Genomic DNA, 14,455 nt, shown 5'->3' on the forward strand with positions numbered 1-14,455 from the left:
CGTCATCTAGATATGAAAATGCAGACAGAGAGAGAGAGAGAGACAGACAGACAGACAGACAGAGACAGAGAGAGAGACAGAGAGACAGAGAATAGAGACAGAGAGAGAGAGGGGAGAGAGGAGAGACAGAGACAGAAAGAAAGAGACAGAAAGAGACAGACAGAGAGACAGAGAGACAGAGAGAGAGACAGAGAAAGACAGAGACAGAGACAGAGACAGAGAAAGAGAGAGACAGAGAGAGAAACAGAGAGAGCAAGTGAGAGAGAGAATATATAAATGATATCCAAAATAGATATGAGATAATTTTAATGATGACACTAGCCACCAGGGAGCCCAGAAAAAGTCATATTTGTGTTCCCCTTTGAAGGAAGCTGTAAATTCTAGTCAGCAGGGAGGTTAGGAGTGAAGGTATTGGCAAGGAGATGGGCGGTGAAGTCATGCCTGAGGAACAATAAGAAAGCCAGTTTAGCTAGACCATAGGTAAATAAAAGGAAATAATGACAGATAACAAGGCTGAAAAGGTAGATTGGGACCAGTTTGTAAACACCTTTGAAGGCCAAGCAAAAGACTTCATATTTAGTCCAAGATATTGATTGGGTCAAGGGGGATAACACATATTCCTAGGATTTAGGGAAGTCCCTTTGGAGTCGATCCGAAGGATGCATTAGAGTAGGGAGAAACTAGGTGACTCTTTTCAGAGACCAAATAAGGATCTAGATCTGGATCTGATGGGAGCTGGGTGAATTTTGTGGAGACAGAAACAAACAGACTTGGCTGACTGGGATGGCCCAGGCTTAGAATATCAATAGAAGGAAGGCTTGAGGTTGAGGGGTCCCTTGAGCTTGAAGTTTCAAACTAAGGTAGATGGCATTGAGTCTATTACCAAGATGGCAGAATTCCCAGGTAGAGAGAGAGTCTATGGCAAATGATGTCTATTTTTCGAGTTAAGTATGAGGTGAGGTCTTCAGTTGTGAAGGTGGAGGTGGTATGGAAGGCTTGGAGAGGGAAAAGAGAGTCTGGAAGACATAGAAAAAAAAACAGGGGGGTGGGGGTTGAAGAAGACTACCTTGTTGCAGAAAGGGTCCAGTGATGTTTGACAATTGAAATTTATAGTGGAGCAGTCAGCATGGTGAGTGATTTTCTGTAACTCAGTACAGTGGCACAGGAGGTTGACAGTCTGAATAATGCAGACTTGGGGGTTGCAAAGTATGAATGACAACAGGACAAAAGTATATAGAATTTCCAAGTTGAAGACTTTGGCATAAATAGCAACATGCCTGCAAATATCAGTCTCAGTTTCTCAATCTGTTCAATTCATCTCAAATGAACTGGGTAACTAATTAAGATTAAGAGAGGAAAATGCACATAGTAGCAGTGAGCATACTGTTTCTGGCATCAGGGGGTGGGTTTAAATCCCATCTCAGATATTACCTTTGTGACCTTGGCAAAGTCACTTAATTTCCTGGACCTCAGTTTCCTCATCTGTTTATTGAGAGAGTTGTATTTGGTGTTCTCAAGGGTTCTTCTTTGAAGTGCTGGGGGTTGAAAAAATTGGAGATCACAGTGAGAATTAAAAAAAACTTGGTTTAGGTACAATGAGGCATAAGGAGAGGTGGGATGATAGGATGGTAGGGTTGGATAAAGGAATTTCTAAATTCTTTTTTTTGTTGTTGTTGTTGTTGTTGTTGTTTTTTTTTTTTGCAAGGCAATGGGGTTAAGTGGCCTGCCCAAGGCCACACAGCTAGGTCATTATTAAGTGTCTGAGACTGGATTTGAACCCAGGTACTCCTGACTCCAGGGCTGGTGCTTTATCTACTGTGCCACCTAGCTGTCCCTTCTAAATTCTTAATCATGGAAACAGGAGACTTGTGGATGATGGTCAGACCTAATGTGTAATGCTCCCTGTGCATAGTAAGGAATGGTGGAGTAAGTCATGAGAACTGAATGGATTGAGGAACTGAGAAGCTGGGGTATTTGAGGGAACATCAACATATATGTTGAAGTCCTCTAGTAAAAGGGCAGGATTTGTGGTAAAGGAAAAAACCGCAAACCAGCTACTGAGTTCTCTGAGAAAAGAGGAACTGGTGACTCAGTTGTGTTATAAATTGAGAAGAATGTCCCTCAGAGAAGGAAAACTTGCTAAACAATGAAGGCAATTCAGAATTGGAGACTTAGGGACATTGAAGTAGGCATAGGAGAGTAGGAGGAACTGTTAATGGAAAAGATCTCCAGGGATGCCTCACCTAGGGGAAACCCTATGCCAAAAGATGGGGAGGACCAGGAGAGGAAGAGGCTCAAAATGAAAGGCAATTTGTTAACCCTGAGAGAGCCCCAACCAAGTCACTTACTTCCCTCTTGGCTCAGTTCTTGGGACTGCATTTTGTCTTTCTTCATTTGATAGTAAGCTTCTTGAGAGGAGCAGTCATTTTTATCCTTGTACTTATATTCTTATAACTTAACCAGAGACTGGTATCATTGTAAGGGCTTAAGAAATGCCCTCCCGTATGGTTCTCAATCTCTCTCTCTCTCTCTCTCTCTCTCTCTCTCTCTCTCTCTCTCTCTCTCTCTCCCCATATATATTTTTCCACATAGAAAATATATATATAAATATATAAATATACATACATATAGATATGATATGATTTTGCTTGGAAATTCCAGAGGACACAATGAAAGGACACACAAATCTGGAGTGAGGCACCAAAGTGAATGAACAGTATAATAATAATAATACCTCATATTATGTTGCTTTTTACATATAGGCTGTCCCCAAACATACCATCTTATATAATAATACCATTTGACAGATGAAAAATCTTAATTCATAGACTCTAAGAATGCTCCTCATCACACAGCTAGTCAGTGTCAGAGGTAGAACTCAAACCTATCTCTTCCCCAAATCAGATCTAAAGTGCTTATATCACATGCCCTCACTTTACTTTTATCCTGTTCTATGGTGCAGCTCAGCTAAGAGTTGATCGAATATATTTAAGATTCTAATCTGACAGAAAATGTATCTTAATAACATAAGATGTGAATTATTAAGACAGTATGCAGACCGAGCATAAAGAATGAGTCTGATTCTACCAACCATCCACAGAAGCCTGCTTTGTTGTTTTGTAATCTTGTCTTAGATGTGAGTCACAACCCAGAAAGGTGCCCCAAGATGTGGTTTCCTGTCTTTGGATAATAGTGAATGGAAACATTCACAATTGGTAAGCATTGTCAAACAAAATGGAAGTCAAATAGTGGAGAATGGAAAAGACCTGGGTTTAGAGTCTGGGTGTTTGATGAAGGCATGGCTAACGAGTTGTGATTGTAATAATCTATTTATGCTAATTACTAGCTGTGGGACCTTTGGTAAGTCACATTCTCTATCAGCCTCACTTTTCTCAGTTACAAAATGAGAGGATTAGACCCGATCCAGTCCCTTAATATCTGGAACACTTTGCCATTTAGAGGGAATTGCTTCCATTTTTCACTCTGAGATGAAAATTGGTATCACAGAATGTCAGAGCTGTAATAAAGTCACCCATAGCTGATAAAGAATCATCTCTCCAATTTCCAAGAGTGGTCCTCCATCTTTGATTGTGAGCCTCCAATGATGTGGGACACATTAACTCTCAAGGAAACCCATTCCTCTTTTGGACAGTGTTGGTTATTTTATTGTAAATAAAATAAATAAATTTTTTGTTACATCATATCTAATCCCCTTGTTAAACAGTTCTCAAAGTGCGTTCTGGGGTTCTTGGGGGTTTCCAAAACCCTTTTGGAAGGCTTTGAGAGGTTAAAGATGTTTTTATAATGATACAATTTAATGGCAAATATTGGTAGATATAATCCACATAAATGTTATTTGGGAGTCCTCAATAATTTTAAGAGCATCAAGGGATCTTAAGACAAAAAATATTGGAGAATTTCTGTTCTAGTAATAGAAAAGAAAAACTGATGTCAGAGTGTTTTTCTTTCCCTTCCCTTGTCTTTCCTTCCCTTCCTTTCCTTCTTTCCTTCCCTCCTTCCCTCTCCTCTCTTTTTCTTTCCTCTCCTTTTTTTTTCCTACCAAAGAGAATAAAAAACAATCAGAGGTGGCATTCTGGATCATCACGAGCCACCTTCAGTTAGTGATGGTGATGGAAATCCTCACTTTGCTCCACAGTCCAGTTATCATTGCTCTGAGATGAAGGAGTAGAATTTCAATGAATGGGTCAGAGTTGCATTTTGGAATAATCACCATTTAGATAACTCATACAGTCAAAGGAAAGTTTGCCAATTGACAGCATGGATGGATTTGATTTTTATCCCTCCAAAACCCATATCAATTGTACTACTAAGGTTAGATAACATTTCAATACATTTTAATGCTTATAATTATGATCTCATTTGATCCTCCTGAAGAACCCAAGGAGGTAGGTGCTATTAATAGTCCCATTTCACAGATAAGCAAATTAAAGTTCTGGGTGCTATCATGCCTTGCGCAGCGGTCACATAGCAAGATTTGACGTCAGCTCTTCCTGACTTGAGGTCCACAGTCCTGGTGACTGTGACGTCTAGGACTCAGAGACATCCAATAGTTGTTGGTCTGATGCCATGAAATCACTTTCCTATAGAGTGGGAGTAAAGTCTTAATTTGGTAGCTCCTCTGACTCCCAGGAAGGACCCAGCTTTTAATCAAAAAAATGTAGACTTGCTTGTTGTTAGATGGAACCAAACCAGCTCACTCTGGGAATTGCCTTTGACTGTGGCCCCCAAAGGGGTGGAGGTGCTCTGTGGTTTTCCCCTCCTCACAGGCGTTGGCAGCCAGGGGCCCTTCAAGGGAGCATTTGCCTCCACTGTGGCAGAGGTAATCAAGAGGGATCCATGTATTGACGTCTATGGGAGCTCACTCTTGGGAGTAGACACTCAATGTTTGATTTTTAAATATTATCCAAGTTAATATTTATAGTGCTTTAATAGTGATCATCTCATGGGATACATCTAGCTCAAATCATTATCCTAAATTTATGGATTAGGTAACTGGGGTTTAGAGAGGTTATTTACAAGATTAAGAAAGATGTTCAAAAACATACAGCAAGTAGGTGTGAGAAACGGGATAAAAACCCAAACCTCTCCTGATTCCAAGCCCAGTGTTTCTTCCCATCCTGAACCCTGTCTCTTCAAGATGGAATACAACCTGACCACCTGCCTCACTTTGATGGCAGGCGTTTTTTAGTTTTCTTGACTGCTTACAGCACTTGAATCAAGATAAACAAATTAACTTACAAGTCTGTATTAGAGATCTCTGCTGAGATGTTGTGTTATAAAGACAAAACAGTCCCTGCCTTCAAGAGCTTACAATTTACCAAAGACGTCAGCTTGCATTTTATATCACATTATTATGAATGGAGGTGCTAGTAGTTGGGGGAGGGGGATCAGCAAAGGCCTCGTGTGGGAGGTGGTGTTGGACCTGAACTTTGAAGGTGAGTAGGTATTCTCGGAGTCAGAGGTTAGGAATGAGGGCATTCAGGGTTTGGGAAGGGGGGACAGCCTGTGGAAAGACCCAGCAATGGAGATGGAATCTTGGGTGTGAAGAGTAATGAAGAAGGTCCATTTTATCAGATTCAAGCATGTGTGAGGACTAGCAAAATATCTAGCTTTACAAAGTACAGAACACACACATCCTCCCAGAGGTACAATCCCAGAATTTTGGAAAGAAACAAGAAAGCAGGTTTACATGTCTAAAGTATTTTGGAGTCAGTTTCCGAAGAATTTTGGATGCCAAACAGAGGAATCTTTATTTGAGGTAATAGGGAACGTTGGAGTTTCTTGCATGGAGAAGTGGCATGGTCAGACACATGATTTAAGTCTGAACTCGGGCCATCTGTACACTTCCCTTCCCTGAAGTATTTTTTGGAAGATTGTCTTCTATTCATAAGTGTTGCTGCATGTTGAAAAATGGAAAAGAAGGCCTTGGTAGAAGTTACACTGTAAAGAAGCCAAGAGACTAGTAGCTCTTCCTTAGCTCTATGCTCAGTTGTTGGGCAATGAGATGTATCATGGAAAGGGATCTGTAGGAAAGTCACTGGTCTAATGCTTTTAAAAATAATTTTAATACTTTCTGTTTTCATATTACTCTCACATTAGTACTTAATACTTTATTTTCATGTTACTTTCACGTTAATACTTAATATTTTCTGTTTTCACATTACTTTCACACTAATACTTAATACCTTCTGTTTTCACATTACTTTCACACTAATACTTAATACTTTCTGTTTTCACATTACTGTCAGATAGAGACCCTCACCTCTTTGAGCTGAATCTTTCTTGTAACAAAAGAAAACGGTAAAGAAAAGCGGTGGTTGCTGTCTGGCAATGTCCCTGTGGGTGCCCTTTCCCCACCTCTCTGACAAAAGACAAAACAGTTTCATGATGTGTTTGTTCTCTGGGTGATTACAGTTACTGAGAGCTCAGCTTCATCCTAGTGATCTTTTAATTTGTAATATTGTGGTCATTGCGTGAATTATTCTTCTGGTTGTACTTACTTGAGACTGCATCAGTTCAGGCAAGTCTTCCCATCCTTCTTGGAATTTCTATGTCATATGTATTTACTTCTTACATCACAATGAGAATCCAGCACATTTGTATGTGGTTAGGTGGGCTCATCTCTGTGAGTTCACATCCAGGCTTAAGTGACAGAGGCAAGGCATTTCACCCTATTTGCCTCAGTTTCCTCATCTATAAAATGAGTTGGAGAAGGAAATAGCAAGCCTCTCTAGTTATCTCTGGAAGAAAACCCCAAATAGGGTCATGAAGAGTCAGACACGACTGAAAAACAACTAAACAATAGCAACAAAAGGAGTTATGATGTGAAATTCATAGATAGGTAGATTGGTATTATTTACCATGAGCTAGGCCCTGATTGCAAATATAAATAAAAGAAAGATAGTCCTTGCTCTCAAGCTGCTTCCATTCTATGTTGAAGATGCATAAAAGAGAACTGAGAATTAGAAGTGAACATGAGGGTAGAAGGTAACCAAGGGAAAGGAAGAGTATGGAGTCATGGGGCTGGTTCCATAACTGAAGTGAGCCTGGCTGGCAAGGTCAATTCCTCAGTAGAGTTTCTGGAGAGGAACTCACCAATTAGTGTTAGAGACCACAGGAATGGGGGCATTGTCAGTATGAGAAAGCTACTGAGTTGGAAGTAGAGAGGTAGTTCAATAGGTCATAGGCTGATGTGAACATGGGGGGCAGGGAGAAAAGATGGATGGAAAGAAGGAAGGAAGGAGAAGGAAAGAAAAAAAGGAAGGAGAAATGGAGGAAAGAAGGAGAAGGGAAAGAAGGAAGGAGAAATGAAGGAAGGAAAGAAAGGAAAGGAGGGAGAGACAAAAGGATGGGAGATAGAAGGAATGAAGGAAAGAGAAGGAAAGGAAGGAAGTAAAAGAGAAGGAAAGGAGAAATGAAGGAAAGAAGAGAAAGAAGAAACAAAGGAGAAGAGAAAAGAATAAAGAGAGAAAGAAAGAAAAATAAAAGAGAAGGGAAAGAAGGAAGAAAGAAATGAAGGAAGGAAGAAGGGAAAGAATAATGGAAGGAAAGAAGAAAGGACAGATAGGAGGGAAGGAAGTGATGAAGGAAGGAAAGCAAGAAGCATTTATTAAAGACCAATGTGTGAAGCACAGCTTTAAGCATTTTATAAATATTCCCTTATTTGATCCTCACAATCAGGGAGGGAGGTGTAAAGGAACTTCCTGATGTGAGAATTCCCTTTATCCAGGTAGATAATTCATTTGTGACTTCATAGATTAGAACTAGAAGAGACTTTGGAGATCAGTTGGTCCAACTCCCATTTGGTGGCACAGTAGAGCACTGGCCTTGGAGTCAGGAGAATCCAAGTTCAAATCTGGTCTCAGACACTGGACATTTAATAGCTGTGTGACCTTGGGCAAGTCACTTAACCCTGACTGCCTCACCTTCAGGGCCTTCTCCAGTCATCCTGATCCATATCTGGCCACTGGACCCAGATGGCTCTGCAGGAGAAAGTGAGGCTGGGGACTAAGCACAGCAACCCCCTCACTCAAATCCAATTCACATGCTTGTATGGTATCTCCCTGATGTTATGGTCTTCTTAAAAAATGAAGGACAAACATTATTATTATGGTGGTTATTATTGTTATTATTATTATGAAGAAAGAGAGCTGAGATTCTGAGAGGTTTAGTGACTTTGAGGATAGAGTGCTAGGTCTATCTATCCAAGTCAAGATTCTTCATCCTAAGTTCATCTGACCTCAGACACTTACTAGCTATGTGATCCTAGGTAAGTCATTTAACTGTTTGCCTCAGTTTCCTCATCTGTAAAATTATCTGGAGAAGGAAATGGCAAATTACTTCCGTATTTCTGCCAGGAAAACTCTCTATAAGGTCTCCAAGAGTGAACAACTAAAAGCAAAATCACTGCTAGAAATTGTCAGAGGCAGTATTTGGACCCAAATTTTTTCTGACCCCAAGCACCACTATACCTTTATCCAAATATCACAGATCACAAAACATGTGGGTTTTTGAACTTGAATTGACTTTACATTTTACCTTTTTAAATTAAAAAAAAACCCATAATTGGGCTGCTAGGTGGTGTAGTGGGTAGAGTACTGGCCCTGAAGTCAGGAGTACCTGAGTTCGAATCCTGCCTCAGACACTTACAAATTACCTAGCTGTGTGACCTTGGGCAAGTCACTTAACCCCATTGCCTTGCAAAAACCTAAAAAAATCCCCCAAACCCCACTATTAATATCTTTAATTTCATATTATTTTATTTCCAAACATATATATATATTATATATATATATATGTATGTATGTATGTATATATCCTCTTCCCTTACTCAGTCTTCATTCCTTGTTACCAAAATTGAGAAGAAAAAAAAAAGCTTAACAGTTCACCAAGTGGTCAACAATGATCCACACCCAGAGTTTCCCACCTCTCTAGAGAAAGGAGGGGACCGCATTTTCTCATGTTTTCTATTGGTCATTATTACAGTGGCTATTTTATTCTTAACCAGGGTTTACCTTTCACTTCATAGGGGGAAAGAACTCTTTAGTCACTTTTTACTTCTTATAATCCAAATGCCTCTTGGACACGATAAAGTTTTGAAATCTATACAAAAAGCCAAAAAAGAGAGACTGGTAGCAAGATGGTTTTCACTTCTGTTGAGTGCCAACCAAAAGTCAACTATTCACCCCCGTGTGTCTGACAGCAGGAAAGGAAATGATACAATGCAGCTATTAATAACATTTTGATTCATTCTACTCCTTGGCGGTGTGTGGGTGTTTACTACAACTAAGCAACTTTCTTTCATAAAGGTGTGACTGGTGAGTATCCCCTGCATGCTGGCCAGGTCCTGGGCCGGGTCTGGCCATCTTGCTGTGCCTGTGCTATCAGCAGTCCATTGTTGGTGGGTGAGGACTGTGAGGTGCACTGGTCCTGGAGGGAAAGGGCTCCTTCCAGCAGGGTTTGTGCCAGTCACTCCATCTTGAGAGTCTCAAATCTGGGGTTCTATCAGAATGCCTCTTCAGAGGGTTCGCCTTAAGGGAAGAATTTAGGAACATGGTAAAATTGAGAATGCTTCTGGGTACTTTATCAGTTTCCTGGAAAATGAGGCTGAAAAGTCCCACTTTGTATGAGTGGTGGGAAACCTGTGGCTACAAGGTAGGAGACGGGGGGGAGAACATCCCTTCCCCAATGTTCCCTTGCTTTGAATAGAGCAATCTTCACTTGTCACTCTGCTCTTGAATCAGCTTTTCAGGTAGGTTTTACTCTCCATGACTAACAGGAGATGCTCTTTTTGATAGGATCTTCTCACTTTCACTTTCTTTTCTCAGGTGTCTGCTGGGGGCACCCCTCTGAGTTTTCTGACTCCTTTTTCTCCTTCTGTTCTTTTCCTTTGCCCTGGAGTCACTCAAGTAAACTGAGGAAATGGGAATCCTGCTAGGACAGCATCAGATAGTCATTCTGGTTATGAAGTCTCATCAACCCAGTCAAAATGAGGGGATCAGACTCAATGACCTCGATGGTCCTTTGTGCTTGAGATCTATGATGCTCCTGATTTCTTGTGGTGCCCAGACTATACTTCTGTCTACAAGACTTCTCAACATGACCAAACTAACCTTCTTGTTTTTCTCCGCAAATTTTTTCCTCCTTGTGACTTTACTATTTTGACTGTGACCCACATATTCACCTGGTTTCCCATGTTCATAACCTTGGGGTTACCTTTGACTCTTCCTTCTCCTTCACCTCTTACATTTAATCAGTGACTGAGTTCTGTTGACTCTACTCATACAACATATCTCCTCTTGTCTCCTGGAAACAGAGGACTTAGACTCAAATTCTACCTTTGACTCTTTCTATCTGACCTTGGACAAAAAACTCATCCCCTGCAGACCCCTGCAGACCCCTGCAGACCCTCTGTAAAATGAGGGACTGTACTGCATAGTCTCTTCCAACTTGAGAGACAAGCTCATAGGATCCTCTCTGTCTACATTGCTACAATTTTAGTACAGCCCCCCCCCCCCATTTAGGGGTCTTTCCATTACCCTAAACATTCAGTGTGTGTTCATCTGATGGCCCAGAGCTATCTGGATCTGCCCATTTTGCCAGAGGACTTTCAAAAACGCATCCAAACGTATTCTTGATGCAGTGGTTACAAGGAATCTTAGGGAGATTAACCCTTGAGGAGCATGGGTAGAGAGCTAGTAATGTGACTTGTGAACCTTCACATTGGAAAGAGAGAATGAAGGAGCAGCCTTGGGTCAATGGTGGTGGTGGGGGGGGATGAGAGGGGAAGAGTTGGCCATGTTCTTTGAACTGACTGAGAATCAAGTTAAGTCAACAAGCCTTTATTAAAAGTGCTTACTGGGGGCGGCTAGGTGGCGCAGTGGATAGGGCAGCGGCCCTGGAGGACCTGAGTTCAGATCTGGACTCAGACACTTAATGATCACCTAGCTGCGTGACCTTGGGCAAGCCACTTAACCCCATTTGCCTTACAAAAAAGCCTAAAAAAAGTGCTTACTAGGTGACAGGCACTGACTGTATAAGTAAGGGAGACTGGAGTGGGGTGGGGGATAGACAAATACAAACAAAAAGAAGAGAGAGTTCAGCCCTCAAGAAGCTTATATTCTAATAGGTGAAGATAACACATAACATGGAGTAGAAAAGTAGGATCACATGAGGATGAGACTTGGGGACAGGGCCATCTTCAAAATGGAGGTTCTTTGAAGGACTTATCAAGGGGCAAAGGGAAAAGGCAACTGAGTCCCAATGGCAAAGAAAGTCTGGAGAATCTTCCTTCAAATGGTGGGTTTTTGGATGGACTCAGCAGTGAGAAAAGGGGGGACAGAGAGGCAGATGGCAACGGTCCCTGAGTTATAGTGGCAAAGGTACTGGTGTTTACACAAGAGAAAAAAGTGTTTTTGTGGAGTGGGCAGGACAAGCAGTTGAAAGCTAGTGAATGGAAGGGTCACAACCTCTCTTGTCTTGTGCTTAGATCTGGCCACACCATTATCAGCACTCTTCAGTGGCTCTCTGGTGCTTACTATATGAAATCCAAACTCTTCTGCCTGGCATTCGAGGTCTTTTGTAGGACTTTCCTCCCCCTCCCCCACTGCTACCCTGCTATCTACATTTATACCGTATTGGACCACTGATCCCCAAATATGCATTCTACTCTCCTACATCCATGTTTTTGCTAAGGCTGTTCAGCTGCCTGAAACACCTTCTCGAATCCTACTTAACCACTGAATCTTGAAGCCTCCCCATCCTTTAGGAACCCATTCAGCATCCTATGAGTCTTTGACTTCCTGAAAGCAAAAGTTCATACAGAGCTCTTCATCTTGCCTGCCTGCCTGCCTACCCATCCTTTCTCTTACCTAATCTCTAATTACTCCTTCTAACCCTGCTCACGGCTGTCTGATCTTGTTTTGACTTCTTCCCTTGTCTGCTGCTCTCCACTTTGCTGATCTCTGGCTATCTGTTTGATTTAACCATGATTCCATCTGTTTCTCCCATTTCTTTATGTCCAAGCATTTTTTCCTAACTTCTTTTCTCACAATAGTCCTCTGAGGGAAATAGTGAGTACTAAAAATCTTGTTTTACAGGGAAAGAAGCTGATTCATGGGGTGGTGAAGTCACTCAGGATCCCGCAGATTCAATTTCACCTTGTCTAACTGCCAGGATTCCATTTCCTCTTCTCTTCCTGAATAGATTGATTTTTTCAATCATTAATTGGTTCATAAACTACACTGACTGTTAATTTTATATTTTCAGTGAGGATTAACAGTATTTTGCTTACCATGAGACATTCATATTATTTTCATTCACATACCACCTCTGGGTTTTTGAGAAATACATCTTTGCTAGGTACAGGAAGTAGGCTACCGTATTTGGGTTGTTACTGGTGAAAATATGACTAAACTATTGTACTTATCTATATGCAGTCTATGATTCAGAATCCTTCAAGACTTGGGCTTTGAACAAACCATGTTTAATGCTGAGGGCCAACCCAAAACTCTATTTCTCTCATTCATTGCCCCATGGGAATCTTTCAATATAGTTAGAATATTGTTTGTATCTAGGCTTCCTTGGTAAAAAGTGTTCTCAGATCCTACACAAGTACCTAGTTATCTCAGATTATCTCAGGTTAAGGGAGTCTTTATTATACACCACAGAAATGTAGGAGATGCAAAGGATTTTCAGGAGTCCAAAACAGTATAGAAAATGCCTAAAAGCCATCAGAACATAGAACCCCAGAAAGGAACATAACTTAGAATCCATAGAGTTATACATTCAAAGTCTGAGAAACCAGAGTAGGGCATAGAAGAATTTAAATATTGTCAGTTGTTTGGTCATTTTTAGTTATGTCTGCCTCTTTGTGAATCCCTTTGGAATTTTCTTGGCAAAGATACTGAAGTGGTTTGCCGTTTCCTTTCCCAGATCATTTTACAGTGACGAAACAAGCAAACAGACTTAGGTGACTTGCTAGTGTTACACAGCTAGCTAGTAAGCGTTTGAGATTGAATTTGAACTCAGGTCTTCCTATCTCCAAGTCCATCACTCTCTCCGCTGTGGCACCTAGTTGTCCTGTAAGAGATATTGTAGATTTTGAGGCGGCTAGGTGGTGCAGTGGATAGAGCACTGGCCCTGGAGTCAGGAGTATCTGGGTTCAAATCTGGTCTCAGACACTTAATTATTACCCAGCTGTGTGGCTTTAGGCAAGCCACTTAACCCCATTGCCTTGAAAAAAAACCTAAAAAAAAAAAGAGATATTGTACCATTCTCTATTCTGTATCCAGAAATGTTGTTTGGACTACGTTCATTTCTGGGGAGCCTAATCTCTAATGAGAGGAGTACTAGACTCCCCACTTAAGCCCCTGCCATAAAGTCCTGGGTACTTTTAAGATAGATTATACAACCAGGGATTCCCCAAAAGGGAAAGTAAAATAAGGACTCAGAGTGAAATATGAATTAAGTATGGGGCATTCAGTTTATTCCTACACACAAAAGGAATGCTAAAAATAAAAAATCCCGCCTGCTTTACCAGAACTACTTGGAAATGGAATTTAATAATCACTCTTGATATTGTTATAATCTGTTGAGATCACAAATTTATACAATTTTTATTACTTGCAATTACAAACCTTTTTTTAGGTTGGGTTTTTTTTGTTGTTTTTTGTTTTTGTTTTTTTACTTTTTGCAAGGCAATGGGGTTAAGTCTGTTGCCCAAGTCCACACAGTCAGGTAATTATTTAGTGTCTGAGGCCGGATTTGAACTCAGATACTCCTGACTCCAGGGCCAGTGCTCTATCCATTGCACCACCTAGCCGCTCCACAATTAAAAACCTTTTGCAGGAACATAGTGTAGATAGAATAACAAAAAAAGCTATGCATTTGGAAAAATCATTGCGTCAAATATCACTGATAAAAGTCTTACATTTAAAATATTGGTGTTGTTGCTCAGTCATTCAGTCGTGTCCTTTCTCCATGGGGTTTTCCTTGGCAAAGATCCTGAGTGATTTGCCATCTCCTCTCATTTTATTTGCCCAAAGTCACACAGCTAGTAAGTTTCTGATGTGGGATTTGAACTTAGGTCTTCCTGTTGCTCTATGGCACCTCTTGAGTTTGAAGTAAGTAAAACCTAAGTCCAGATACTGATTGAATCCCCAAAGAAGTATTTTATACACCCAATGCCTAAGGTTCTTCATCTGTAAAATATGGTCATTAGTTACCACCTATCTTATTGTCATGAGAACCAAATAAAATCTTAGATAAACAAAAATAAATGAATGCATGAAATGAAATAAAACCCTAGATCTAGAGCTGGAAGAGATCTTACAGTCTAGCTAGTCTAACCTTTTCATTTTACAGATGAAGAAACTTGTTCAGAGGTTAATCCACTTGCTCAAGATCGCAAAGTAGGATTTGAACTCAGGTCTGA

The 14,455-nt window shown here is 40.7% G+C and overlaps 1 long non-coding RNA gene across 2 annotated transcripts; it reads right to left on the reverse strand.

Annotated features, from left to right (window-relative positions):
- Nucleotides 1–328: 328 nt before the first annotated feature.
- LOC141516016 (uncharacterized) lies at nt 329–6,749 on the reverse strand. 2 transcript variants are annotated; one of them, XR_012476583.1, is made up of 4 exons: nt 6,522–6,749; nt 1,432–1,535; nt 884–1,016; nt 329–441 (listed from the first exon to the last, which is right to left on the reverse strand). It is a non-coding gene; the product is annotated as an uncharacterized LOC141516016 (long non-coding RNA). The 2 variants fall into 2 exon arrangements; XR_012476582.1 differs by having other exon boundaries at nt 6,284–6,749.
- Between the last annotated feature and the right edge of the window lie 7,706 nt (nt 6,750–14,455).

Source organism: Macrotis lagotis, chromosome 3 (genome assembly GCF_037893015.1).
Source record: "Macrotis lagotis isolate mMagLag1 chromosome 3, bilby.v1.9.chrom.fasta, whole genome shotgun sequence".
NCBI classification, from domain to species: Eukaryota; Metazoa; Chordata; class Mammalia; order Peramelemorphia; family Peramelidae; genus Macrotis; species Macrotis lagotis.